The sequence below is a fragment of the Rattus norvegicus genome, chromosome 1, assembly GCF_036323735.1.
Source record: "Rattus norvegicus strain BN/NHsdMcwi chromosome 1, GRCr8, whole genome shotgun sequence".
Classification (NCBI taxonomy): domain Eukaryota; kingdom Metazoa; phylum Chordata; class Mammalia; order Rodentia; family Muridae; genus Rattus; species Rattus norvegicus.
In genome coordinates this window covers 25,304,617-25,329,326 of record NC_086019.1, presented here as the reverse complement: position 1 = coordinate 25,329,326, position 24,710 = coordinate 25,304,617, and the positions used below count along the sequence as shown (strand labels likewise).

Sequence of the window (24,710 nt, the reverse complement as noted above, 5' to 3'; positions counted from 1 at the left end):
GCTGGGACTCTCATATGTATAAACCCTTGTATGTATGTACTTTTTCATTACTTCACTATTGTCCTGGGTCTTGGATCATTTTAGCCAGTATGTAAATGCTAGCTACGCAATAGACCTGATGCTTCGTGGAACACATGCAGACTGATCTTACCCACATTCTAAAGATTGATAGCTTAGGCTAAAAAAGATGAAATCTCACCCAGAAACAGGTCCTAGAATTTGACATTTATGTGTTCACAACTAATAAAATCTGGGGCTTCATTGTCTTGGTTGCAGTAAAATAAAAAGACTAATTAAACAAGACCCCTATTGTCCTACTGCCTGAGGTGAACAAATGCTAGGCATGCTGCAAATGTGGCTCCTTTATAGTGCTCATTGCCTCCCCCTCCCCTGCTGTCTGTAAACAGCCATGGCAGTGGTAGAACACGGGTTCTCGGTAACTTCTTGGCTTTATGTAGAGAAATAATAATTCTGTGATTAAGACCTCTGGTAAGATCTTCTCCTGCTATTCCCAAGAAAAATACAATTTTTCCTGCCATAGCTCATTGCTTCAATATTGACCTGGTTCTTTGACCCATTTAGCCAATGTACAGGTGCTCACTGTACAGCAGGCATGATGCTTTGGGACTGCCCCACACTGATCTTGCACTTATCGTTGCCCTTTGACTAAACACTTAGACAAGGGAAGAATGTAATTTTAGAAACAAGTGATAGAGGAAGTCATTTCCTTTTAGGACTAAGGATTCTGGAGCTATAATAACATCAATTATTTCTATAAAAAGCAGTTGCATAAAAGACTGTATTCCAAAAACATAATTTGAAGAAAGAGGTTTATTTATAGGTTAGCAGGGCTCTTGCCCTGTCTGGACGATTCATCTTTCTACAAAGAAATCCCAGGAGAACTCACATGACTCTTAATCTTTTCACATTTGTAGTGAAAAGGAGCACCCATTTATAGGTAGTGATAGATGTCTCTCATCTGGGTGTAAGTTTACTAGAGTATAACCCTCAAGATTTTTTGAACCCAAAACATTAAACCAAACAGCAATGGCACCCACCTTGAAAGCTTAATCAATGTCAAACCAAGAATTATTTAAATTCTAGATTAACTTTTTTTTTAGCATAGCAACTTGTAAAGTGTGAGATGAGGTGTATCTCTCTTGGTGTTTGAATGGCCAGTGTTAATTATGGTTTGCTGTGTGCTACATGTTTTAAACATATGCAGTTACTCATGACAACCTTAAAAGAGTATCACTCTTTTTTTTCCCCCTATTTCATATGAGGAGATACAGGTACAGATGCCAGGCAATGTGCCTAAGGGCTAAAAGATGTGAATTTGTGCTATGAACTCAGGCTGAACTTTGGCTGCATCTAGCTCCATAGTAAATCTCTTAACTACTGCCCTGAGCTGGAAGAAGCACTTAGGGAGGAGTAGGTATTGACCGTCTTCTTGCTGGCTTTGACTTGTATTCAGCTGCTATCTCTACTTTATATAGATGTGAAGAAATTGAAATATAAAGACTAGAATGATGCATTATAACTCTTACTCACTGGAGAGCTATGATGGGTGAACCAGTTAGGGGCTAGAACTGGAGGATATACATAGAGAAGCCATGAAGACCATGAGCAGCTCCAGATGCAATGGCGTAGATGAGAACACTGACAATTCATCAAGCAGTTAGCCTGGTTTTTAGCTCATTAGCTCATCTCTGACTTGGACTTCTTCTGGTAGTGTTGGTGGTACCACGGGGTGGGTGAGACAAGCAATAAGGGAATGAAGTTAGAACAGGTTCCAATGAAAAAGGGATGGTGGGAACAAAGCATGCCTTCCTGTCCTTCCCGGCTTACAGGAGTTGAAACTGGTCAGGCCATTGATAATCCTTGATAGGTTTCCCCACTGAGGAAATCAATTGGAGCTGAATCAGAAGCATAAAGGTGGGTTTATTGAGAGGCAGCTCTTTGTAAGTCAACTGATCTCACAGGTGGAGGTCAGAGCTAAAACAAGGGAGTTTTATGGTTTTGGGGCATGGGGTGATGATGTATGAGCTAGGGGCTGGGATTATACCTTCTTTACTAAGGTAAAGAAGTTGAGCCCTTCAGAGGACACTAGTAGGTCCAGTAGCCAGAAACATAGAGATGGGGAAAACGACATTTTAGCCTGGAGTTTTCTCTTTCCAGGAAGGGTTGGGGGGAAAGGGAGCAAACAGGGTTTCTTAGCTTGTGCAAAGGATGAGCAAGGGTTCCAATCAAGCAGTCTGCAATCCCACCATAATGGAGATGTGCAAAGTAATTAGGTCAGGATGAAATGTCTGTGGGGTTTTGAAGGGAAGTAGTGAGGGTTTGTTTGGAGCCAGTTCATATCAAGTTAGCTTTGCTAAAGTATGATAAAGGACCATGTCAGTAATAACTCATGCTAATGGCAGGTTTGGTAAATATTGCCACATGTGATGGAGAAAGAGAGGCTCTGTCAGTGTTTCATGAGGTATTCATGCAAGTCAACCAGGTATGTGAACACTCTTCCTTTGAGTATAGCATACTAATACATGCAACAGCTTAGCTTACTGCCTTCTAATGGTGTCATTGCCTGGTGAGCATGCTTATGTGTAAGCTTACTTTCTTTCTGGGTCTTGAGTGAAAAGGAAAGTTGAAGCAGTGACACCTTTTGCCACCTGATACATTAACAGGCATCTTATAGACAGATGTCTATATATCTGCATTTCACCTTTCTCTCCGCAGAAAAGACCAAGAAGTCCTAACTGTGATCAGGTAGGGGTAGCCTAAAGTCTGGAAAGAAGGTTCCCAAACCTGATGAGTAAAGAAAAAGAGTCAAGTGTTTGCTTTGTAATTCTATTAATACCCACAATGTTTGCCTTTTGCCGTTTGAGACTTAAATAAATACACTTAGTGATGGACATTTATGTCAGTCAACTTTACCCTGGCAGTGCTTTTAGCCTATGTGCAGGACTGGAAGGAAAGCAGATGCTTACCAAGGTCTTTCTTCTCTGACATTCTCTGCCTGTCTCTGATCTAAGAGTTACCAGGTAAAACCAGTGGCCAGTTTTGCAAGTGAAGGTATTCATGAAGGATCTGTTCTAATACAGCTTCTAAATGTACCAAGTTTTTTGGAAAAAAAAAAAGAAACAGAAACTACTGTACTTCCTTAATGCCTTTTTGGATACTAGCACTTGTCCTGAAAAGAGAAACAATGTACAAGATTTCTCCAGTGACTTTGAATAACACCCTGTTTGAGGGCTCTGTTGGTAGAACATGAGACTCTGAATCTCAGGGTTTGAGCCCCACTTTGGGCGCCATCTGTTGTGTTGTGTGAAATAATAAAAAGGCCACTATCCTATTTTCGATGCTTGGCAGACTTTCTGATCCAGAGCTCTGAAATCTCTCCACCCAATTCACTATGTTACCATGCTAAGTCACTACCACGCCAGCCAAATTCACATGGCTAGCTGGGGTGCACTTCTCACAAACTAATGCTTTGCTGCCATACCTTTCTCTTTGGAACCAGCTGAGTTGCCCCATGAAGGAAAACACCACACAATCTTAGTTTAAAATCAACAGATAACACAATCACTGGGCACAGCAATTATCATCCTAACTTGTAAGCCATTCTAAAGTTAAATCATCCGGTGGCAAATCCTGGTGGATCCACCAACTAAACTGGGGGCGTCTTGTTCGTTTTGGCTTGTCCTCCAAGCTCCCCCATCCAAAATCTAGTCACCTTTTCTTCCCCTCTCCAACCTGGAAGTCCCAAATACTCCTCACCCAGTGAATGGTCCTCTGAAATCTTTATTCATTAGAGGAAGGTGCTACCACTGGGGGCCTTTGGGCTCCATGATGAAATTCCTGTGGATTTGTTTGTGGCATTGTTTGGCCCTCCTTTTTCATCTGCTACATCCATTCTAACAGGGGCCCTGGAATAACTAACGACAGCAGATGCAGTCAGAGGGTGGGGTAGTAAGTATAGGACAAGATGTCTGTCTGTCTAGCTTTGAGTTTCTGCTGTTCTACCACTAAGCTCACAAGTACTGTTACCAGGGTGAATTTTAACCCCATAGGCCTGTGTCAGCACTGTGCTTGAGATACAGTTTCCCCATTCAGTCCCTTTGGACAGTGCCTGTTCAGTGATTTCTCCCCAGGTGAGACAACATTTCTCCCAGAAGCTCTCCCTACTTGCTGAACATTAATCTTGCCTAAAGGTACTTACTTTTCACCTGACATAGTCCATTTCAGACTGTCTAACACTGTATCTCTTGCCTATTAAACTGTAAGCACTGAGAAGCTAAGAGAACATTATAGCTTGTTAATTTCACCTACTGCGGTGCCTAATACTGTCTCTGTCTTTGTGAGCAGAAAGTCAACTAATTGTGTCAAGTACCTAGTGCAAGTATGGTCCAGAAGTCTCCTTTACTAGTACTGTTCTCTGTATAGCAAACTCAACAAATCTAGGTAGATGGTTAATGCTCACAGAGTCATTTACTCACCCAGTGAGCTCATTTGCTGAGACATCAGTGTGTGAAGCTAGAACGCCTTGATTTTTCTTATCTGCATCAGCACATTTCTGTACAAAATTGCTTCCAGTTCTGTTTGGAATGTTTCATGAAAGCTTATTTTAGATTCTATTTTTCCGGGTATGGTGGTATACATATACTCTTAATAACAGCATTGGAGAAGTACAGATAGGAAGGTCATGGATTTGAGGCCTGTCTGGGCTACAACGAGACATGCTTTAAAAAAATTGCACGAATAAATAAATGTTCCAAAACCTCTTACTATTTGATGTTGTCATCTGAGAGTGATAGTCTTAGGAGCCATAGAGAAGCTGGTGCTTAAGTGATAGACACTTCGTAACAATAGTGACTAAGAGGGGAGGACAGGAAAAGAGAGACCTGGCTGGATTAAGTGGGTGGGTACTAAACAGGAGGGAAGGGAAAAGATTTAACGTGGAGTATCCTGGCTAGGTGCTCACAGAATATATACAAGCATTTGGCAGAAAAGAAACAAAGTGTATCTGTTTGGTGGTATACCTTTCACTCCCTCATGTAAACTATAGGCAAGATTATCAGCCCAAACAGCCCTCAAATCTCCTTAGCTTTACTCGTGTCCTGTATTCTTATTTCTTTTATTTAATAATCAGATTTCTCTATGTGAGTATCTATCCTTCCTATGTGAATTTTTTATATCGTTTCCCCCTAGTTCCAACATTCCACATATGAGCCTCCAGAGCTGTCCTGGCTCAGTGCACAGTCCTACTCTACGCTCTTTGTAATGTCACCTATAGAGATTTTCTTCTCCAGGTTATCATATCTAGTTTGCAAAACAAGCAGTCCCAGTGACCAGTGACCAGCTCCCTCAGTCTTATCAGTTAGCACGACTATAAATGAGTCAACTGCATAATTATGACCTGCCCACATGCCGAATGGGTGGGGACCGAATGGGAAGGGTCAGGTAATTTAGGGACCTAGAATTCTTCCTGAGAAAGGGTAAAGTGTGAAGTATGTACTGTGACTGGTGTAAAGACTTGGAGTTTGGTCAAAAGGCAGAGTTGGAAGAAATGTGGGTCAACCAGCAACCTGCTCTGAAACTCCCCTGTAGACCACGAAGGACTAAAGGAATGAGGCCTCTCCGACCAGTTAGTGGGACTCTGAGATCCTGCTGCATGAAATGTGTTCTAATGGCTTTGACCACTGAGGTCACTTTGAGAAACTAGGCTTTGGTATGTGCAACTAGTTAGTAAACATTCAACTTAAGATGTTGAAGAACTGTCTTCCACAGAGGGAACTCTAATTTATCTATGCATGAAAAAGAACCTAAAGGGGGAAATATCAAGATACTCTGCCAAGAGATGAAGGCAAGGAACAGGAACGAATGGCCTTCTCCTAAAGGATAATATTTCTTAACTCTCAGGATTCTACCCCGTGTACTTCTAAATATAACCAAGTGGATACTAGAGACAGGGACAGGGCAATTTAAGGAGATTAGAGCCAAATGCCAAATCTATGGTACATGCCAGGTATAGAACACTATCAAAGTGCAAACGTTGTTCTCACAAGATTTGGTTGGGTGGAAGGGGCTGGTTGAAGAATTTTGTCCTCCAGAGTCCCTCAGCTCCTAGGTTCTCAGCTCCTAGGGCCTTTGCTTCCTTTGTTGTTGAAGTTGTTGTATATTCCTGCAGTGACTTGTCCACAGCCACTGGGACAAATTAGCACTAAGTATACTTAAAGCATACTTCCTTAGCTAAACTATTTAGGAAACATAACTGAAGGCTAAAATACAAAGAATTGGGACCACAAGTCTCTGAGCATCCTGCATTTGGATTGAGCATGTGGTAGACACGATGAGGCTTGCTTTTTTTCTTTCAGCTTTAATTTCATTTGAAACAGGATCTCATGTATCCAAGGCTGGCCCAGAAGTTACTATGTAGCCATGGATACCCTTGAACTTTTGACTTATTTGCTTTTACCTCCCAAGCAGCATCCTGTCTGGTTTATCTGGTTCTGGGAACTGAACCCAGGGCTTGTTGCATGCTAAAGGTGCACTCTACCAGCTGAGCTACATCTTCAGTCCTCAGCTTAAATTTTCATTCATTTAGCCATATATATATGTGTGTGTGTGTGTGTGTGTGTGTGTGTGTGTGTGTGTGTGTGTGTGTATACACACATATACATACATACATACATACATACATACATACATACATACATACATACATACATCTGGGTAAATGCCAGGCATGGAGCAGAACCTGCTGCTGTACAAAACAGTTGTTGTGTTCAGCTTTTGTGCACCTTTGTCTGTGGGAAGAGATGAATATGACTTAAATCATCCACCCTTGTAACCACCAACTGTGAAGTGAGCCACAGAGGAAAAGTGTTGTCTGCTTACAGACTTGCCTGCAAAGTATGCAGCCCAGGGCCCTTATGTCCTAGCTTTGCCAGGCTCTTGACTACATGTGCTGAGTTCCATGGAGACCTGAACCCAAAGGTTATTCTCTCTGCTATAAGTCGGAAAGAGGAAAATGAAGATTAGCTCAATTTCTAAAGACTTGATTGGACAGTAAAAATTTTATTAGCCTCATGGCAATATTTTTTTTTCTCTCAGAAAAGCTGTGGGTGATTCCTTTCTTGGGTCACTGAGCATTCTCATTAAACTGACATGGCTTTGGCTCCAATTCTTTGAGGTGGAGACATTTTCCAACCTTGGAGAAGAATTAACTTTATAAAGGCCCCATAGAACTTCAGATGGCATTAAATTGTTTTGTGTTAGTTAGGGATATCATTTAATGTATTGAAATAAGCACTAGCAATAAAGACAACATAATTAAAAATAATCAGTATAACAGACTGTTATCTCACAATAAGTGAGTTAAAACAGGCACGGATATAAGATATATTTTTCTCACTAGTTATTTTTGTTAAACACCTTTAATAAATTCTCAGGAAATTATCTCCCTAATTTTATGATCAAAATGATAAATTCCAAATAATACAAACAAATGAGACATTTTGATTAAATTCTACTATAAATTGGCCATTGTGGTTTTATAACTTAAAATTTGATGTTTATATTGTTAAACTTCATTTTTAAAATATCAACATCTTCACTCTCTCTTTTTCATGGCGTGGTCAGTGTGGTGATGACTGATCTTCATTTCCAACTTGACTGGATTTAGAGTGGGCCAGGAGGCACAGCTCTCGATGCGTCCTCAGAGGATATTTTCAGAGGCCTTTACAGGAGGAAGGGGAGGTAACCCTGAATAGTGGCACCATCCCGTGGGCTGGCAGCTCAGGCTGAATAAAAAGGAGAAAAGACCAAAGTGTGCTGAACACAAGTATTCAGCTCACAGCTGCCCAGCTGTGGACGAAACAGAACAAGAACATCTCTCTACCTCAGTCTCCAGCTGTGGGGATGATGTCCATACCATCAGCCAAAACAAATTTCTTTTCTTTCCTGAAGAGATTTTGTCATACTGAGGAGAAAAGCCATAAAGGCCACCTGTGCCCACCAGCCCCACTAGTTAACAGTCCTTTCTCTACACCACACATTGACCTACATAAAGTCAGCGATGAGTCTGTCATTCATTTTGGTGATAGATCCCAACTTATATTTCCATTTATAAAAGGGCCATTCTTTTAGTGCTCAAATGAAGGCTTAAGTGGTAATGTCGTGTCAACAGAGTGGGCTAAACAGAGCTCAGGGTGCTGCGTTTATAAAGAAATAGAGGAGAGAAGGAATAAGTTTTGGTTGATGTGTAGTCAAGTATTGGGGAGGGGGTGCCTCAATGGGACCATCCCTGCCTCCTGAGGGACCAGCCATGTGACAGTATAGTATAGAGTTTATTCAGGGCATGGGGCGGGGCATTAAGAGGATAGAAGAGACAGAGAATGGCAGAGAAAGAGAGAGAGAAGAGGAGTAGAGGGCAGCCATGAGCACATGGGGAGAGAAGGGGGAAGGGGCTAGAGGGCAAGTGGGGACAAGAAGACAAGAGCAAGAGAAAACGGAGGGGGTAAGCAGCCCCTTTTATAGTGAGTCAGGCATACCCAGCCGTTGACAGGAAACTGTGGGGCGGAGCTTAGACAAAATGCCAACACAGGGTACTGTTTTGATTCTCTTAGCATCTTAACACTGTGCTACCCAGGATAGCATCTATTTATAGCCTCATCCCACTTTTTTCCAGAAGGTCACTAGGACAAGTCTGTCAGTGTGGCCATCTTGAACCAGCTAATCTCCAGCTGGTGTGTGAAGATGAGCATGAATGCATTCTGACAAGGAAGAGGAAGGCGTTTCCAAAGCATATGACCAGGAAGGAACAGCTATGAGGATTCACTCTTAATATGGTATCCACTTCCTACAACTCTTGACTATAAACTTCCTTTCTCTTACAGTTTCATAGTTAACTAATGACAGTAGATCTACCCCTAAAGAGCTTGTCCATGCCCATCAACAAGTCCTACGTCCTGGACTTGTATCCAGCCACATCTCCACATGACAGTGCCAAGTGGTGGGAGTGCACATTCACATGCTGACCATCATTATGAAATGGAATCCCAAGAAGGGGTGACTGAAAATAGATTCATTGTTTCTGTTTTATACTTGATATTTTCCACTTAAAGACACCACGAGACACAGCCAGTGAAGGTTTGCTTGGCATCTGCCCATACATTACCAGTGAGATCCTTCTCATCATCATCTTCAGCACCACGTTAGGAATTCCTTCAAGTCTTGAGTATTGAATTCAGTATTTTCTCTCTCAAGTCGTTTTTTTTCTGGTGGGTGGTGTGGGGAAAACGATGGAACTAGCAGTGTTTCCATTTTTACTTTGGTTTAGAAGAAACTTTAAAAACAATCTGTGAGCCAACAGTGCTACTCTGTGGGATATTTTAGCCTTTCCATTGACATTCTCTTCTTCCCTTCCTTCTTATGCCTATGTGTCTTTTATGTGGGGATTGTTGTGACCTAAGAAAGGTTACGGATCAATCACTAAGAGAACCAGGAACCTCTAGTCACTCCAAATCCAGTGTGGGCACCATTTTCTGACAAATGGTCAGGCTCTCGCAGTTTTAGAATAAGCATGCCAAGAAGAGAAGCTGGGAGGTAAAGGCCAGGGTTTCTTTGAAGCTGTCTTTATGGGACATCCCCCACCGTTTATAGGGGAGGGGCAGTTTATTGTCTCTGGACCAAATGCCAAGCTTCTCTGTGCCATGCCATTGACTTAAAAAGGAAAGGGCCCAGATTCAAAGGAGGGAATTTACCCCTTGCAGGGAAGTAAAAACACCTACCTTTTACAGAATCCAATCTTGTGACTTTTCAGGAAGATTTTGTTTTCCTACCTCAGTAAACAACTTCATACAGAAATTCCATTTTGTTTAGAGACAATCTTTCATTTCAAAGCTTCCTCTCTTAGGACAAATCTGAAGCTTTACAAAATAACTGTATAAGATTAAGTAACATGTTTGCATTTACTCATGTGATATTCCACGATGGCCCCACCCTCTATGGCTTGTAGAAGTTTCTATTAAATCTTTGAGAATCCTTCCTGAGGTCCTTATCCCAAGCCTATGCCCAGGAATACAAGATCAAACATCAAGTAAAAGCCATCATTGCAGGTTGAAAGACAGTACAGAAGAAAGGATACAAATTTGTATTGAGTACTGGGAATGCTGTGTTTCCAAATGGCACTCCTTTTCCATGAGTCTGTAGTCCTATGAAGAATGTAGCTGGCCTTCCTTGTAACTTTCCATCCCAACTTGACTGCTGGCATATGAAAGTTTCAATGTATCATTTAAATTTCATGTGTTGGAATCTTCATCCCTAGATTCAAAACCTTAAGTTATTTGGAGGATGAATCCTTTTGGGAAGAAATTAGCATGAGGTCAAGCCAACAGGAGGAGCTGCTTAAGAGGCTGCCAGAAAGTTTCATTTCCAGAAACTTCTTGGGCAATACTAATAATGCCATGGTTGCATGTTAGAATAACTTGGGTAACTTCAAAACATGAGTGAGTGCTTCACCACAAACTCCAGAGGCTGTCATTTGCTGTGATAGAACCACAGCGCATGCCCACACCAGGCCAATGCAATTCCACATGAGGGAGGTTTATTGTGGGGGAAGAGGGAACAAAGGGGGGCAATGAAGACAAAGGGGAAAAGGGAGAGAAGAAGAAGGGGCGAAAGACAGGAAGGGCCTGCCTTTTATTTAGGCTGTGATGTAACCACTGGTAGATAAAGGTGAGAGGTAAAGCAAATGGATGCTGGGAATGTATGGCGATTGCCATGACAACAGATATACAGGTTCCTGTTGCCTATGGGTGACATCACCATCATTGCTGGGTTCAGAGGAGATCTGCAACCAATCATAAAGCCAGTTCCTGATACCAACATCATTTACCTTGTTTGGGTTGGGACTTGGTAACAGCACGTGTAAAGTGCTCTATCTATAGCTGATCCTGTCATTAACTGTCCCCTGTGAGTCAAAAAGAACCCCTCCTCCTTCAAGATTTTTTCTGACAGAGAAGACAATTAACCATGAGAAGCCATGGTTTATGGTTTAAAAAACGTAATTTAATATAAATGGTTAATTATGTGTTCCATATAAAATGTATATATGCAATGCAATTATATATATGGGTATATTCACTCATCTATAGTATGTATGGTATACATCGTGTGTGTGTGTGTGTGTGTGTGCGTGTGTGTGTGTGTGTGTGTGTGTATTCAACAGATTTGATGATGAATGCTGCAGTTCACACGCTATAGTAAATGGGAATTGGAGGAGATAGGAAGAGAACATAACAGAAATGATTTTCTTTCTCTCTTGCCCTTTGAGTATATGGAGAGCATGCAATACGGACAGTTATCACCACAAGGTGGAACACAGAGGCCAATTAAACCATTTTAATTTTATGATCAGTGAAGCTGAGATTCAGGGAAATGAATTGGTTTGTCCATATTGCTTGGGAAGAGGAAGGAAGCTTGGGGCTCCCTCTTTCTATTTAAGAACCCTCAGGTAAATCACTGCAGTATAAGAGCATTGAAGCTTGGTTATTTTAGTTTCCTCTCCTGTGCTGCCCTGGTGTGGTCCACCCCTTTCTGGGGTTTTCAGACCATATAAATGGTTTTCTGGAGGACGTCTATCATCAAACGAAGTTAGCATTTTTACTTGCAAGTCTCGTGTGTTTGTCAAGAACATGTGTTTTAAAAATAACTTAATCTGCAGTGTTTGCCTTTAGTATGGAGAAACATGACTGAGTTCAGCTTAAGTGATGAATCATAACTTTGATTTGACTGACTTACCCAGTGTCTGACTCATGTGTTGTCAGATTTATAGTGTTTGAAGATAGATGGGCATAACTCCTGGAGGTTCTGTATTTTCCTACTTTAAAAAATATTCTGTGATTTGCCTGGGAAATGTCCGTACAGGCTTATGCCTTTAAACACCTGCTTGTTAGTTAATGATACTGTCTTGAGAAGTTATAGAATTCTGGGTCAGGGGACAGAGGTCAATCACTATGATGGACCTTGAAAGTGGCACCTGCCTCTAGTTCTTGTCTGAGCACTCTGCTTGCTGCTATTTGTCTACTGCCACCATATAACCAGCTACAAACTCCTGCCATGAGGGACCAGACAGTCTAGCCCCCATGATATCCCTCCCATGATGGTCAGTATGCCTTGAACTGTGAGTCACAAAAGTTCCTTCCTCCCCAAACTTGTTACCATCAGAAATGCAAAAATTGAGTAATACACCATGGTTTATAGCTTATAAAAGTTAAGATAATGATTAATAATGACATACTACATGGATATATGTAAGACATACATGAGTTATCTATCTGTCCATATATATATATATATAATTTATCTATCATCTATCTATAAGTCAATGTTATGAGACTTTTCCTGAGGAGATATCAACAAATGTCTACTCACCCCAGTTATGAAACTGATGGGAGACCAAAGAATTATTTTGCCAAAGTCCATCTTGGTGAACCAATTAGCTTGTTATATATCTATTTGTCTGTCTAGTTATCTGTCTATTTACATCTATTTATTAAGAACTTGGCAAGGAGAAACACTATCATTCTGCAGAGGACATGCCTTAATCATCACTTACCTAGATTAATTATAAATGTTCTGTGCCATACATTAGATGAATGTGCAGTAACATTTATCTCTAGTATCTGCCTTTTAGATCAGATGGACTTGAATTTGTTTCTGTAGCCCTATTGGCTCTTGATAAAGAGTCTTAAAGTGACTGTGAAGATTAATATTATAAGCAGTTTTTAGTTTCAAGTTCCTTGGGCTTGTTTTTTCCTTCCAGTTTTATATTAGTTACTTTTCTGTTGCTGTAATAAAATATTATAACCAAATACAACTTTTAGAAGAAAGAATTTATTTTGGCTTATGATTCCAGAGGGGAAGATGTATGTAATGGCAGGAAAGGCATAGCAGGAGCAGGAGGCTGACAAATTGCATCTCCATTGTACCTAGGAATCAGAGGGAGGGAGGGAGGGAGGGAGGGAGGGAGGGAGGGAAGGATACACAGAGATGTTCAGAGACAGAAAGAGAGTCAGATAGACAGAGAAAGACAGAGACAGAAATAGGAGACAGACGGACAGACAGACACACACACAGAGAAATGCTGAGAACTTGAAGTGGGATAGATCTATAAGCTCTCAGAGCCTGCTTTCCATGACATAGGACTCTAAGGAGACTCTACATCCTTGTCCTAGAAGCTACATCTCCTGAGGCAGTGCCCCTGCTGGGAACCAAGTATCCAAATATGTGAGCTGACATAGGGCATTTTCCATTCAAATCATCACAAGTCCACAAGAATTACACCATTTTCAATGCTCACAGACATCCTTATTATTTTCTCTTCTCTCTGAGATCCACACAATTCAAGTTCCTTGTTCCCAAACTTTATATTTGCCCACTCCATTATCAGTATATGGTCTTGCATATGAGTGTGTGTGTGTGTGTGTGTGTGTGTGTGTGTGTGTGTGTGTGTGCAGGCACGCGTACATATGCATGTGTGCATGTTCATGTGTGGACACCATTCACCCACTTTAGATGACCTCTCTCCCAGGTGTGGAATTTGCTAATTCAGTTAGACTGGCTGGGCAGGCAGCCATCCTCAGGGATCAGCTTATCTCTACCCAGATAACACAGCAACTAGAATTACATGTCTGGCTAACATGGATTTCAGGTATTCATCTCTGTTCCTTATGCTTGCATAGCGAGTGCTTATCAGCTGAGCCCAACCCTCATGTCTGCGATTCTCTCTAGCTCAGGTAAAACATAGACTTTGGACAGATGAACCTGCCACCTCTTTGGAGCGGTCCGTGGCTTTTCCTTCTAGAACAACAGCTAACCCTAATCCTAACCTAATCCTTTACCTCAACCGGATGTGCATTCTCACCACATGGAGAAAATGCCACACCAGGATCCAAATGCTCAAGTATTGGATAGCACACTCAATCTTTAAATCAAAGCACCTAAAGTCATCTGCTGACAATGTTAACAACACTCATAATTATCTGAGATCAACCAATACTTTTTTCCTTGACCTATAAAATAGGAGATATTTTGAAGTACATAATCTTTCAAAGAAATGGTAATTGGGAAGAAACTGAATTGGCCCAGGACTCTATAAGAAGCGCCCTAATGGGGTTATGCAGAACATACTGCCCTGGGGCTGGAGAGACGGCTCAGCAGTGAGGAACACTAGTTGCTCTTGTACAGGAGCTGGATACAATTCCCAGCACCTACGCAGGGCTCACAACTACCAGACTCCAGTTCCAGAAGACCTAACACCCACACCTATTCCTGATCACGGAATTAAATAGAAACTGTGAAAAAGATTTCTTTGAATTTTATCCTTCTCTGCTCTAAACTTAAATAAATTAAGTGATAAAAATGTTTCAAAGGAGTCTAGTAGTTACCCAAAGTAACTAAATATGTTTTTGCATATTAACAGTTTAGATTTTTACCTGAAAGGGTTAAGTGTGAAATTTGGCCATTTTACAAACACTTTGATGTAGCAGGAATTTAATGGCAAATTTATCTTTCTTTTTTTCAATGCCTTTCCCATAGGCCTTTTGGGCATATATTTATGTACGTTTGTATTTTGTTATATGTGTGTAGATATGATATTTACGATATATAAATGATTGTATTCATTCCAGGAGAGTTCAGTTCTTATCAGGAAATATAATCACTCACTTCTTGAGTTTTGCACAGCCCCTGGCTTTTTGTCCTTGTGCTTCAGAAGCTCTGAACTATAAATAAATTGTTCAGTGTCTACATGAGTACAGAAGAGAAAGAAATATAGAATATCAAAAAGAGAGACTCATTCTCTGCTGATTTCATGACCTGGCCTTAAAAAAGCCCAAAGGTATGCAAATTGTTTTCTACTGCTACAAAACACTGAGAGATGACGCATTTGACCCCAAGCCATTCAAGAATTTTTAATGAATATCATACTGAGTTCTGGGCCTCCGCAAGGCAGAGTATACGGACAGAACCTAAATATATACGTAAGTATACTCTCGTGTATCACAAAAGGCTCTTCTTTGGAATGAGGACGGCACGGGTAGGGAGCTTGTGAGCAGCACGGGGACTTTTAGAAATAATTGTTCCTTGGAATGGGAGCTACTTCCCATGCTGAAAGAACCATATGTGACACATGGCTATAGTCAGGGACCAAAACAAACTATTTTCTTGGTATAAACTTATACCAAACCATCTCTGCCTAAAAATTCAAATTATATTAAGCTCACATAAGTGATTGAGAAGCCAGGCCCCATTGCATGTTCTAAATGTATTTTAATAACATTTAAAAGAAGAATGTGTGAAGTGGATAAACATAAACACATACATAGACAAAGACAAACAGACAGACAGACAGACACATACATGCACACACACACACACACACACACACACACGTACACACACACAGAGGTGGGGGATGGGGGTAGGCCATACCTTGCATGCTCACCCATGTATGTGGCTGTTATGAAGGAATCCCAGGGTAACATGGGCCTGCAGGAAGGGTGGAGCGGTTACAACACAATACAATTCTTATTCTCAACAGCGTCAAATTACGTACAAGAACTTCAAGGGGAGTTAACTTCAAGTTTTGTTGCAAAACAATTAAGAAGGAAAAAAATCCTTAAGTGAAAATACTGGAAAGGCAAATCTATTTTTAAAAATTAGTGTCTATGTTTCCAGTTCCCAAACCTTTCAATGTCGGCAGGAGAGCAGAAACCCAGTGTCTCAAGTCAGTCTGCATTTGCTATTTTCTATAGAGTAGAAGAAAACTTGGGACATGGAAGACAGCAAGGGTATTGAGGCAGTGAGGATGTGAGGTCCCAGGAACCCACAGTGCTCTGCTTGGGGATTCGCTTCATCCTTCAGTAAGAGGCATTCTTCGGAATGTGGCTCTGGCAAGGTCCCCTGAAAGTTGCTGGCCCAATATACACTTTCCTTTTCTTCCCAACTCTTCATTTACTTTTCTAAGAGACAACGGAAATCAACTAAATGTCCTGGTCTCCCCTCAAGAGTAGAGACAGCCAGAGGAGGCTTAAGTACACATTGCTGGACAAGGTTTCTGAGAAACATTTAGAAAAGCTAAAACATCTTTGAAGCATACTCCCTCCCTATCCTTTACCCTTTCTGTGTCCAGGAACCCAGGTATGATTGCTGGAACTTTAGAACCCACCTTTGATGACCATGAAACCTTGGTGGAAAATGAGCTAATGATGGGGAGAGGATTCCTTCCTCCTGTGCCTGCAATGGGCTTCACTTCCCAGTTCTCCAGATCTTTCTTTTTATTTAGCTTTTGCTTCATAGTTTTTAATAAAGCCTTGTGCTTCTTTAGTTGACTGTACTATTACTATCTAAAACCTCTATGTGTTTAGAGTTGCGTCTTTTTTGATATGTTGTAAGAAAACAGGCATGGGCATCATGTTTGGAAAGGTAAACTTTCAGAAATCCCATCAAACTTGATTAGTCTCTACAGTGAAACAACACTAAAGTCAGATTCTCTGGACTGTACCTCAGATTTCAAATACATAAATGCCATTTCAGACAACTGTGTCTGACTCTTCTTATTGAATCAAAATAATAAGAATAAGAGCTTTAGGAGGCTAAAGATCAATCTTGGCAGCGGAATCATTATATCCGGCCAGCATGCTCTCTGGTCTACCTCTTAACTATTCTTTCCATTTGAAAGCAAAGCTGAAGCAGTCAGTGTGGCTGAATTTCAGCTATTTGCTTTTCTTGGTAGACCAACGATGGGAAGTTACTTTTATTAGACATTGTCAGTCAGTCAAGAAGTTCCTGAAATATATTATGTAGTCTAGCCAAAAAGGAAAAAAGAAGTTTCCTCACAAATTTATTAAGGAACTACCCAATAAGTGCTGGGTTTAGAGTTAGAAATGTATATAATATACACCCTTCTCTATAGACAGTAAGATTTGTGAAGTAAGGAATATATAACCTGGGTTTGGCATGGGCAGCTCAAGTATCGAGAAGGCAAGACAAGGTTTCATGTGACTTTCCAAGGAAATTGTACCTGTTGCTTCCTTCTTAGTTCTCTGGGTCCAAGAGTGTCACTGGGCACTTAATGTCTCTCCTATCAGCTCTATTTGGGTCCTGACTTTTGAGTTTCACAATACCTTGAGAGCTACAGGAACTATAAAGGATTCAAGGTACACACCATAGCTTTAAGGAGATAGCCAGCTTCTGAAAGCAGGATCAGCCTAACAGGAAAGCTGCAGAAGCTTGGATGCTTATGGATTATTTGAAAAGAGTCTCGAGTCCTTTGTCTCTGACGAGCCAATGGGAGTTATAAAGCACAACATTAGAGTGTCTATATCTAGCTGTGGATGACTCAGTTGGCGTTTGTGTGATCTGAAGACAATAAGCGTGGATGTTGGCACTCAGCAGATATCACCCTGGATAGGCAAGGAACACTAGTCAGTTAGGTCCAGCTTTACTCCTATGCAGTTTGCAGGGTTGGACTAGATGCATAACATGGCGTAAGGAAGCAGGGCTGTGCTGATTCTGAAGAAATTGATGGAACTCAAAATGGAAATTAAAATATAACAAAAGGGAAGAAGATGTAGGATGAGAGAGAGATGGCTAAGTGGGTAAAGGCATTCGCCATGAGAGCTAAGCTGCCTAAGTTCCCCTCCCCCACCACTCACATAAAAGTAGGGCTGACCTCTGAGCACCATGCACAGGCCATGACATATGTGCCCAGGAGCATACATATCATGCACACATGTAATAATGCATTTAAAAAATATGCAAGCAGGCCTTCTTCACAGAAATACTTGGGTTTGAGACTGAAAGAGTAAGCCTGTTTTACTGTATTTGATTTATATGTTCTTAAATAAAACATCTACTGAACCATAGTATATATGCAGGAAAGGAGACAAATAAATCATAGAAAAATATAAGTAAATGTCACAATGCAAACATGTTCGTACTTCCGTTCCTAGATTAGGAAGACAATAGTTATCACCAGCAATCAAGATGTCCCCCTTTCCTGATCTAAGAGCCCTGTCCTGGATCCTCACACTGTGGATTAATTTTTCCACCTTCTCAAGTTACACAACTGGGAGCGTTTAGCATGCCTTCAGTCTATTTCATACAGTATTGTCTGTGTGATTGATCCATGTTGTTGAGTACAATTGGCTTGTTTTTATTGCTCGTTGGTATTCTTCTATTGTACGGTTAATAAAACATTTAACTGAGCTATTCCCATTCTGTTGTTGAACGATATTTGGGTTGTTTCCAATTTGGGAACATATGCATTTTTCCATATTGTTTGGCAAAACATCTGATCTGGATGCATTTCTCTTGTTTATATGCCTAGGGAAGAAATGACAGGTTTCAGTTTATGTATACAGGCAGGTTTGGTAGATGGTTCAAAGTGCTTACCAGGGCAGGTGTGTGGTTCATACTCCCATCAGCAATTAAGGAGAATTCTATTTTTCTCCTACATGCTTACATTTAAAACATCCCGTTGCATTGCCAGTTGTAACGTTTAGTTATATTAGAGAGTGTGTGTGTGCATTAAAAAGAAGACAGACAGTCTTCATTCCCTGGCTAGTGTGGGCGAGCATTATTTCATGACTTACTAATCTGTTTTACTCTATGGAGCACGTTTTCAAATATTTCACTCATTTTTCTACTGAGATCTTCTCACGGAGGTATAGGAATCCTTTATAGATTCTGGACCCAAAAAAGATACACACTCTGATGCACACAAGCACATACACATGCTTGAGACTGACGTTACCATAGTGTAATGAGCTTATTAAACAGAGAGACATTCTTGTTTTACTGTGTCTTTCCCTTCCTAGTTCATACATCTTCATTGTGAGTCTCTGGGGCTGAGCCTAGCCCTTTAAATCTCCATGTGAGTTTTACAAACAGCTGACAATTCCTGTTGAAGACTGCATCCTGGTGCTGGAATTGCCTTGAACTCGAATTTTAGGAAGCTCTAGCCCCTGAAGCTACTTTAGTCTTAGACCTAAAGCAGTAAGAGGCATGTATACAAGAATCATGAGATCTGCAGAGATAGGGAATTTTCTGGGGCAGAGAGAAGCACGTGCAAAGAGTCTGTGTATAAGAAGACTTAACAATGAAGTAGAAGAAAAAAGGCTGAGGCGAGGTCGGTGAGACAGAGTAAGTGGAAAAGGCCACCATAAGCAGCTTAGGTGAATAGAACCCCCAAAACAGTCATTATTGCTTTACCATTGAAACATTCTTTGGAAACGCCATTTTATTTTACCATTTATTCAACTTAAAATGTGATTTAATTTTTATTTTAAAAAGCCTCAGAAACTCACACAGCTATAATTCTCTTTGACTCAACCCAAAAAGTGTAATATGAGTTTGGTTGGGTTCTTGGATTCAAACTTGGATTGAGTATATCTGTGGGTACTTTCTGAACCTATGTAACTCCCACAATTCCCTGGAAGGAACTCAGTATACTGAAGCATTTCTCTGGAACTTGCAAAATGTCCCTCGCTCTGACTCAGTGTATGTTCACTTCACAACACCTTGATTCTTTGCTCACCGAAAAGCCACAAAAGAGATGAGTCAACTGTGTGTGCAGGGGTGTGAATCTGGGGCTATTGTTGTCCAGCATCCCCAGGAAACACTTGCTACAGAGAAGAGCTCTTTATCAAAAGGTCTTTTGTTGTTTAAGGGCAAGCTCTAACCTACATAATGATTATATGATTTTGAATGCTTCAAAGCATCTTTCTATTTTCCAAAATATAAAATGCAGCCACACCTTAGCAATGGCAGCCCCGCTCCATGTATGAAGCCTGTTCAAGCAGGATCACGCTGTTATATTCATGTCAAACTGGGACCCTTTACCATGAACTTCATATCACAGTCGCTGTGAGTGGTTCCAGAGAGCAAATCCCCAGTGTGCAGTCTTCATGCCCTGTAAGAATATGGGTTCAATAGTGAATACCATAGTTGCATTGGTGGACCCTTCCAAGGACTCAGATGATACCCGAAGCTGAAAGGTAGATCTTGAAGACCTTGCTTATTCCAGAGTTTAGGGAAGCCAGGCTCTTACAGAAATACCAGGGGTACAAAGAGAAAAAGTAGAATTGTATACAACAATGGGGAATGCCTTATGCAGGAGTGACTCATGAACCAAGCAGTGGTTTCAGCCATCGATTCAGCCAGCTTTGTAAGGTCTTAGTGGACTTAGCATCAGCAACAGATACAGCCTGGAAACTCATGTCATGTGAAGTTAAAGGCTCAGTAGACCAATATCAGTTTCTTTGGAGAATATATTTATTATTGCATCTGAGCTTTGCTCTGAACTCCTGAACCCTGGTTAGGATCTATTTCTCCTTCTCCCTCTCCCTCCCCCTCTCCCTGTCCCACTCCCCTTCCCCTGCCCTCCCCCCACTTCCTGACTATAAGACCATACACTACAAACACTGAGTCAGTATTTGGGTTCTGTAAAAACAGGCCAGGCCCCTGGAACTTCTATACTTTTTTCCATATAGTTTTCAAATATTTTCCAGAAGACTCTATCTGACCACTAGGCTCTGGTGGCAGTGGCCCCTTGGGTGGCGGTGCCTCCCTGGGTAGTGCTGCTGGCACATCCCAAAGTGTTTGTCAGTCTCTGTTGGACAGGGGTACAGGTAGCAGGCTTTTAGAAAAAAATCAGTGGGAGCAATACAACACTTTCACTTGTCTCTTAGTTATAATTCTCTTCCCTAATTCAATTTTCCTTATTTTAAAATCACTTTAAAGTACAGTCATATCACTTCCACCTTTCCATTCCTCCCTCCAATTCCTCTCGTTTCTCCCCCTTAACTTCCCCTCAAGTTCATGACCTCCTTTTCTTTATTATTAACACACACACACACACACACACACACACACACATATATGTGCATATATACATATATACATGTATATGAGTGACTGTGAAATACTTTACTGTGTTGCTTGCATGAATACTATTTCAGGGCTCACTACTTGGTGTTGTATCACCAATTAGGAGGCTCATTTCCCTCTCTCACCAGTTTCTAGTTGCCTATAGTTCTTCGTCTGGGGCATTGAGACTCCCTTCCATGTTAACATTGTCTATGAGTATTGTCTTTGTTTGTGTCTTAGTTATACAGGTATATTGTTGTAGTATCGTGGATGTTATGCTTCCCCTGTCATTTCTAGGAGGCATAATTTCCCAGTAGTCATCTGGGTCTTCCAACCTTTCCAGCCCCTCTTCCTTAGGTACCGGAGGGCTATTCACTCCATGATTCGATGTAGTTTGACCAATGTGGTTTTCTGTGATTGTCTTCATCTGCAAAGAGAAGCTTCTTTGATGAGAGGTGAAAGTTTCACTTATCTGTGGGTCTAAGGTCTAAGGTCTAAGTATTTAGAATGTAGTTTGGAATTGTGCTGATCCAGTTAAAGTGCCAATAGTAGATTTTCCTCTAAGAACAATGACTTGTGTACTTGGCTAGGTTTCCAGTACCAAGCATGGTTTTTTTCCTGCTGAATGGGCCTTAATTCCACTCAGACAACTGTTGGCTATTATCAAGACGTGAGTGCCACTGTCACACCCTTTGGGATGTAGGGATATCATCACGGTTCATAACCATCACTGCCTGGCAGGACTATTGATTGTTGCTTCTCTTTGGAAGCTTGCTTTGCATCTTTTGGTGGTAGGAAAACTACTGCCTAGAAAGGTAGTTTTCATGTCAGAGCTTGACTCTTCTGAGTCCTGTGTCCAAGTACATGGTGTCTTCAGCAAGAAGGACTTACCTTTACTTCTGAGAGGTAATCAAGAGCGGCACCAATAGCCTATATTGCGTGTGGAATTTCTTGGACTTCCATGACCAACAATTTAAACAGATTTCTCATGCATGGCTCTATCTTTCCAACTTTTAACTTCAGTGCTTCTTGTTCTTGTTTACAAACAATCAGGAAAGCCCCTGTCGAATGTAAAGAGAAGGAAATTTGGCTTGTTTAAGTTTAGCCTCCACGCTGGAGGCTTTCCACAGAGATCCCTGGTCCAGCTAGGTACGCGGGTTCAGGTGAACGGGAGAGAACTGGGGGGAGGAGGAACGACTTTTGTCATATCTGCTGCCGCTGCTGCAGGAAGTTGGCTGTGCTGAAGGATGCAGGGGAGCTTCTGGGAGTTTGGGAGAGCAGATCTCTTCCCTAAGCTGTGATGTTACAGTTCTTATGACAGAAGTTCTCAGACAATGGAATAATTCTTGTACACCTTCAATCCTTCTGAATAGGATTCTTAAATACAGTCTTAGGATGGGTCAGTGTCTGACAGCAGGCTTCCTATTGATTTGGCCTGAGAGCTTGGGAATACCTCATTTACATATTTGCATATTTGGGACCATGGTCCTGCTTCTTCCTAACTGATCTGTCTTGAGCCTAAATGACCTGTGGTCACGTCCTCACCGTGGAGGAGAGGCTTGAGGCGTTGCTCTACATGACTGATCTGTCTCAAACCTCTTTACAGGGGAGTGTGGGGGCACTGTAGCTACATGAGAGGGACCTGATCTCCTAGGAGACTGGGAATGCTCCTGCCGTCCCTTAGGGTACTCCGGGGATTTGACCTATCTTAACCAGGAATCAGGGTACTTGATAACCTGCTGCCCCACAAATGGTAGTACTATGTAAAAAGAAATCATTTATTTTTAAAACAATTTAAATTTTGCTCTTAAATATCCTTAATGATAGGAAGGAGGAAGTTCGTATAACTTTGCCACAAGAAAAGGTTATTTTGTTCTAAAAAAATGTTTTTGAATGAGTACATTAAATTGTGGATAAGTATTTAGTTAATTCATACTCTGAACTTACTTCCTGGGATGTTCACCATTTTGTCTAAAATAGTCTCTGGGCTAGGAAACCTGTCTTTGTGGCCTCAAAGAGAGGCAGTTTCACTTATTGGTCCTCGTGCTGAACTTAACGATCTTTACTGGCTTGTGTGAGATGTCCCTCCCTAGCCGACCTTGTTGAACTCAGCAGCTATTCAACCACTGACCTGTTTCCCCAGTACATCTTCAACATCACTATTTTTCAAACACCTCTCACCTCCACTGATTTCATCCTCTACTTGCTTCTGTTTGCACTGTTGTTTCATGAAATAATAAAAAGAGTCACCATGATACCGGTGGGCAGGCTGGAGGGCCTGGCCTGTTCTCTTTTTGGCAGACTCTCTGACACCAGAGTTCTGAAATCTCTCCATCTAGCTCACTAAGTTCCCATGGCGGTCGACTGCCACAACAGCCCCACACATCCACAATCACATGACTAGCTGACGTGCACTTCTCACAAACCTACGTTTTGCTGCTATACCTTTTTTCTCTCTGGAACGCAGCTGAAGGAAAACACCACACAATCTTAGTTTAGAATCAACAGGTAACACAATCGCTGGGCACAGCAACTAGCATCCTAATTTTGTAAGCCATTTTAAGTTAAACCCCTCGGGAGGAGAATCCTAGTGGATCCACCATCTAAAATGGGCGTGGGGGAGGGTGGATTCTTGTTAGTTGCATTTTTCCTCCAAGCTCTCCCTGTCCAAAAGCAAGTCATAAGTCACCTTTGCCTGCCATCTCTCTTCCCTCTCCAACCAGGAAGTCCCGCCTACTCCTTGCCCAGTGATTGGTTCCTAGAAATCTTTATTCATTAGGGGAAGTTCACAGTAAGTCACCTGAATATGTGATTCGTTCCTGTCCCAGGCAGCTCCTCTTGGGAAAGCAGAGTTAGCATCAAAATGCAAACAGCACCGGGGCTATCCACAACACGCTGTGATTTCCTTCAGAGCTATAGCCTCATGTATTATCGAGGCTCTGGTTAGGAGAGAGTACGTGGTCTCAAGGATTAGCAGAATGCCAGCTTTGATTGTTACCCAGAGGATATGGCCTATTCTGGGAGGCCAAAACTATTCTGTGTATCTTTCTACCTGAACCAATGTTTAAATCAGGAGTAATTGTAGATATTATGCCAAACAAATGCAAAACACTGGGGTGGTACTGCTTGCTCATTGGTCCCCAAATCCCTGTTAAGAATGAGGAACAATATAATTATAGTGAGCGCAGTTAAGCACTACTTCTAAATACTGCTGACGTAGAAATCTTACTACACACAAAAATAATAATTCTAAAACATATCTGCAAGTGTGTGTGCAGTGTACTTTCCTATAATCCAAAAACTTGGGGATTGGAGGCAGAAGAGACAAGAGTTCAGAGTCATTCTAAGGTACACAGTGAGTTTAAGGTCAGCCTGGGATAAATGGGGGCTCTTTTCAAAAGACCAATTAACCAGCCAACTACAATAAAAAAAAAAACGTATACATTGTCTATGTAGTTATTGATAGAGAATGAACACACACACACACACACACACACACACACACACACACACACACACTTCAGCAAACAGGGTATAATAGAAGTCATTTTTCTTTTACTTCCTCTGGTGAGAAATGACCCCTTCCTTTTCCTCATGCCCTCTGGGTAGCCTCATTTTGCCCTACTTTATGAGACATATTTTGACTTTAGGACATACTGCTTGTTTCCTGATCCTCTGGGACACCATCTCATTCAGTATTTTGTTGCCTTTTTTTATGATAGGATTGAAAAACAGGACATGAGTGTGTTCTACGTATCTTCGTAAAGGAGGCATAT

General features: G+C 41.3%; 1 long non-coding RNA gene across 1 annotated transcript; it reads right to left on the bottom strand.

Annotated features, from left to right (window-relative positions):
- Positions 1 to 16,897: 16,897 nt before the first annotated feature.
- Positions 16,898 to 21,991, bottom strand: LOC108348899 (uncharacterized). The gene is made up of 3 exons (XR_001836363.3): positions 21,826 to 21,991; positions 19,823 to 19,978; positions 16,898 to 18,390 (listed from the first exon to the last, which is right to left on the bottom strand). It is a non-coding gene; the product is annotated as an uncharacterized LOC108348899 (long non-coding RNA).
- Positions 21,992 to 24,710: the final 2,719 nt, after the last annotated feature.